The following is a 6,191-nucleotide window of genomic DNA, read 5'->3' as shown; positions in this document are numbered from 1 at the left end:
GGGTTCAGCCTTCAATTTGACACATTTACTGAACACCTGCTAGTGGCAGGCCTTGATTGAGGCCATTCCTGACATCCTACCCCATTCCCCAATTTTCCCCCTCAAAAAGGTGGACTAGGTTCTTCTAAGTTCCAACAACACCCTGCTTTTGCTGCATTACTTTTAAAAAGGTCAACTTCCAATGCCAAGGAAACTAAATGTCTTAAACTTCCAATGTCCTAAAACAGAGGCTTTGTCATAACCTTGTTATTTCCAGAATTCAACGGTCTGGCATATAGTAGGAGCTAAACAAATCATTGTTAAGGTTTAGTACAAAGATATCCTTAACTACACACACATATACACAAATGAGTACATGTAAAACTGGGCAAATCTGAGTAAGATTGGTGGATTGTATCAGTGTTTTCTGGTATTATCATGTACTAAAGTTTTTCAAAACTTTACCAAATATTCAAAAATATTACCATGGAGGAAACTGGATAAAGGGTATGTGGGATCTCTGCATTATTTCTTACAACTGCATGTAAATCTACAATTATTTCAAAAATCAAATGTTTAATTAAAAACAATGCCTTTAATATCAAGATAACAATAATACAGTTCCTCCCTTGGAAGAGTTTTGTCTCATCAGGGACAGAGATAGTGAACAATAGTGACTACCTGAGGTGATACTAAGTTATTCAAATTCTGTGTGCTTGTGAGGGGTATGAGGACCCAGTGTAGGGAGGTCAGGAGAAGTGAGTAATTTAGTCAGGGTCTGGGCTAGATTAGAGACTTTACAGAAGGGGTAACATTTGAGCTGAGGGTGAGTAGGTTGGTGCCCAGGAGACCCAAATAGGTAAGGAGGTGAGCAAAGGCCAGAAGTGTGCAAGTTCATAAGGTCTGTAAGGAGCAGCAACTGCATGCACTGGAGTGAAACTCGTCCTGTTCTGGGTTAGTAAAATGGGCACGTAGGTGACTTGAACACACTGCTGAAGTGACTAGCAGTTAATCAGAAAAATGCTCCTGCAAAGAGGAAATCTGTAGGTTCAATACAATTCAGTCAAAATCCCAACAGACTTTTTTTTTAGCAGCTGACAAGCTAATTCAAAAAGGTATATGGAAATGCAAAGGACCTAGAATAACCAAACGTTTTTGGAAAAGAAGAATAAAAGAGAACTTATGCTTTGCTTTCAGGACTTTTAAAAAAACTACAGTGGTGGTATTAGCATAAAGGTCAACCTACAAATCAGTGGAACAGAACAGAGAGTCCATAAATAGATCCACCCTATATGATCTTATGTTCAACAAAGTTGCCAAGGAAATTCAGTGGGGAAAGAATGTTTTTTAACCTATGATGCTAGAACAATTGGATGGCCATATGCCAAAACAAATAACCTTGATCCTTACCTCACATATACAAAATTTAACTCAAAAGATTTCAATGTAAGAGGTAAAATTACATAAAACTTGAAAAAATAGTTGTAAATAACAGGGCACAATGAGCACAAAAAAGAAAATATAAATTTGATGCCATTGAAATTAAAAGCCTTTGCTCTTCAAAAAACTGTTAAGAAAAATAAAAAGCGAGCCACAGACTGGACTAAAATATTCACAAAACATGTATGTGACAAAAAAACTTGTATCTACAATATGTAAAGAGCTCTTACAACCCTATAAAACAAATAATTCAAATAAAAAATGACCAAAAGATTTGAACAGTTTCTTCATCAAAAAAGATACACGGATGGCTAATTAGCACATGAAAAGATGCTCAACATCATTAGTCATTAGGAAAATACAAATTAAAAGTCACAGTGAGATACCATTAGACACTCACTACCATTAGACTGTTTAAAAATAAAAAAGGACTGACCTGATCAGGTGCTGGCAAGGATGATGAGCAATTAGAACTCTCATACGCTGCTGGCAGGAATCTAAAATGATATAACCGCTTTGGGAAACAGTTTGGCACCTTCTTAAAAAGTTAAACATACACTTACGGTATGACCCAGCCACTCCACTACTAGGAATTTACCCAAGAGAAATCAAAGCTGTACCCAAATATCCATAACAGCTTTATTTATAATAGCCCAAACTGGAAACATACCTGTTGACAGGTGAATGGCTAAACAAATTGTAGTTTATGTAATGGAGTACAACAGAGCAATAGAAAGGAAACAACTAATGATACATGCATACTATGGATAAATCTCAAAATAATTACGCTGAGTGAAATAATTCAGACAAAAAAGACTAAATGATTCCATTTATATGAAACTCTAGAAAATGCAAACTTAATCTACATTGCCCAAAAGCAAAGTGGTGTCTCCTGGAGGTAGAGCATGGAAGGATAGATTACAAAGGTGTACAAGGAGACTTTTGGGGGTGAAGATATATGTGTTATCTTGATTGTGGTAAGCTTTCATGGTATATATATATATGGGTTAAAACTCATCAAATTGCACACTTTAAATATGTACAATTTATTGTATGTCAGTTATATATCAATAAAGCTGTTAAAAAAAACCAATAAAATAGCAATAATGATGTATATTTTTTGGCAGTTTACAAAGCTTTCTGTGATCTTCAGAGCACCTGAGTGAGGGAGGGAGCTGGGCGGTATTTTCCTGGTTTCACAGAGGAAACACTGAAGCTGAGAGTGGTGACAGGTTCACCCCAAAGCACAGAACCAGGGTATAGGTGAGCTGGGCTGGGACCCAGCCTTCGGTTGAGTTGGTAGGGTAAAATAGACTGGAATTGGCACCTGCAGGGCTACCCCTTCCCAGGTAACCACCACCCTCCTTGTTACTACCCTGGTCTGAACCCCGTGGTCTCCCCCAAGGATTACTGTGTTATCTTTCTAGTTAGGTCTCTTTGCTTTACCCTTACTGTCTTCCCTCTCAACCAGCAGTTAGAATATTCATTTTAAACTGTCAGTCAGATCGTGTCACTCTGTTCAAAACCCTGCAGTGGTCCCCCGTTTCACTCTGAATAAAAGCTACTCTCTGACTCCCTGTGCTCCGGCTACCAGCCCTTCCTTATTATTTCTTGAACAGGAAAATAGCATATATGCTCCTTCCTAGGGCCTTTGCTCTGAGTGTTCTCTTAGCCCCAAAGGACCTGAAATTGGCCTGAATGCTCCCTCCCAGGTACTTAAGTGACCCTCTCCCCTCCTTTATGTATTTGTTCAAATCTCTCCTTTGTGATGAGACATACCATGACCACCCTATTTAACATTGCAGCCTAATTGCCTTTCATCTCCAATTTGGGAATTCTTGATTCCTTACTCAGTTTTCTTTTTACCATAGGACCACTTGCTGATATATTACGTAACTTCTTTATTCATCTTCTGGATTATTTGCTACTGCTTTCCCCAATAAAGGGTGAGCTACACAGTGTGAGTGTCTTTGCTTGTTTCATTCACTGTTGTTGCTCCAGTGCTCAGAACAGAACCTGGCACATTGCAAGTATTCAGTAAATATTTTGAATGAAAGAACTAGAGCCTAGTTTTTTGTGATAATAATTCCCTTGCTTTTCTTTGTAGCTTTTCCACCTAAGGTATCCATCCCAAATAATACAACTCAGGTTTGCTTGTTTTGACTCTATGTAAATTGAATCATACTATATTTGTCTTTTCATGTTCCACTTTCTTTTGCTCAACATTACGTTTTTAAGATTTATTCATGTTGTGTGTAGCTGCGATTCATTCATTTTCCTGGTTGTTGAGTTTTTTCTTGTATGAATATATCACAACCCATCCATCCATTCAACCATTGAAGGACATCTGGGCTTTGTCCAGTTTTTAGACAATCTCATGTTTATCTCCTGGCACACAAGTATATGAGAATCTCTAGGTTATGTACCTAGGAATGGAGAGCCAGGGTCTTAGTCATGTGACTCCTCAATTTTACTAGGTAATATCAAATGGTTTCCAAAGTGGTTACACCAATTGTCACCTCTTTGAGCCTTGTTTCCCCTGTATTTCCTTTTAAAATAAGAGGATTGGGGATTTCTGAGGTCTCCTTTGGTTCTGACATTTTATGAATCTGTAATCAAGGAGCCCTAAATAAGAAGCAGTTGGGGCAACACCTAAGTTACAAGGGAGAAAAGCAAATGCTGCCATGCTTGGGATGAGACCTCCAAACATCCTAGGGGTGAAGCATAGCCCCAAACTCCTAAGATTGGTGTCAGAGTAGAGACTCTGACCTTCACAGAGACTAACAACTCATTTGCATGCTGTGTCCTCTGCTTCTGCCCGCCCTTGGGAGAATTCCCAAACACAGATCATGGCAAAGAGACAAGAGGCAAAAATAATAAGTTCATTCAGAGGTAAGGTTAAACCTGGCAAGTAAAAATTAAGGGTGAGTGATCTGTGTGAGGGCGGAGCTGTGCTATTTGTCTTTGGATAGGAAGTGATAAGCTGTCTTTCTAGGGAGGGCTTCCTGAAAGAGGAGGGAATTTCACAGGAACACACGAGGTGGAGAGGAGGCAGAGGCAGCTTTTAGGACAGGGTGAGGGTAGAGCTGGGGGTGTCACTGGGAAGAAGCCAGTGAGGAGCTGGTTGGTCTAGCTGGAGAATATTTCCTGAGCACAGAAGCTGACTCTGTCCACATTTCCCTGGGGAGTTTCCCCAAGACACACAGGTCCTTGGCCCTTGGCTCCAATTGGAGGCTGGTCAGTGTTGGGCAAAAAGGGAGTGGTGCAGGAGTGAGAACCTCCTGGTTCTTCACAGGGTGGGTCCTGATGGGCCTCTGCTGTGAGCCCCTGTCTGGCTATTGCGAGGAGATGGGTAGGTTTAGGATTGCATGCTCAGGGAGTCCCTTCTCCTGGCTGCATGTTCTTCCTCCTCCGCCTTCTCTTCCCCTACAATTTCCTTCTTTCATTCACATGTTCATTCCAGCGTTTATTCAGTCATGCATACAATGAGTGCCTAATACATGGCTAGCCCTATGCTAGGCCCAAGGATGATGAAATAAACAAGGCACACTCCTGGGTCTTGAGGAGCTCACAGTCAAATGGGGGAGACCCACTGGACATGATTTTTCTTCCCTCCCTGCTCACCTGCAGCAGGCTGTAGTGGGCGGAGCAAGGAACTTGGCAGGAGAGGGTCAGTTACTCATCTGCAAAATGATGATAACACTTGGCTCAAGAGGTCGCTGAGCGGTGTTTGCCTTAGCACCTTGCCTTTCACATAGTAGCTGCTCAGTGAGTGTTAGCTAGAATGGACTAACATTGAGAAGGGAGTCATTAGGCAGTCTGGGCGTTAAGTCCAATGACATGAACCTGTCCTCCGACCCAGTCTATGAGAAGGGAGGTGATTCACAAAACAAAAACAAAAGCATTTAGAGTTTTCTAGTCAGAACAGAAAGGTGAGAAAATGGGGACCAGACTAAACTAATTCAGGGCAGAGGAACCTCTGTAGGAGCCTGATGGGGTAATAAAGAGTCTTTCCTGGGGAGGATGGGGAGGCCTGGAATGAGACTACCAAGAGAACTGGAAAATCTCAGTGGTTGGTTGGTTCATGTGCCCTCTGGCCAGCACTCTCTTCCCTCACTCTCTGGACAGTTAGTCTCTTGTTGTGCCTACCCAGGACTAGTCAATCTTGGGCTCAGCAACACCTAGATGGGGGATTTAATCACTTAGCAAATATTCTGAGTGTTTCTTATGTACCAGGTCCTATGCAAAGTGCTGGAAACACAGCAGCGAAGAAAACAAAGATCTCTAGACAGGTGGTGATTATACAGCATCTTGCTATGCTGATGGACAGTGACTGTAGTGGGTGGGTGGGGGGGACTTGGTAAGGGGGGGAGCCTGGTAAACATAGTGTTCTTCATGTAATTGTAGATTAATGATAGCAAAAATAAACTAAAATAAAGAAAACAAAGATCTCTATCTTCATGTACATATGCAATGAATCTGAAGATAAATTGTTAGAAAAGGAATTGCTGGCATGTGCATTTTAAATTGATGGACAAAGAGTTTGCTACAATTTATGTTCCATCTGGATGCCTGTTTCTGGATGAGGCTATTTCTAACCAGAGGGATAAGAGCTGCACAGGTGATTCCTCCAGACTACAATCTTCCTTCTAGGCCATTAGCCTGAGTTGTTGTCCCCCACAGTCAGAAATGGAGTACCTTCATAGGAGATGTACCTTCATAGATGCCCCCTCTGAGATTTGTGCCATTTGGGGAGATACTTGATAGGGGTA

Source organism: Manis javanica, chromosome 4, assembly GCF_040802235.1.
Source record: "Manis javanica isolate MJ-LG chromosome 4, MJ_LKY, whole genome shotgun sequence".
NCBI lineage: Eukaryota > Metazoa > Chordata > Mammalia > Pholidota > Manidae > Manis > Manis javanica.
This window is presented reverse-complemented; position numbering follows the sequence as displayed.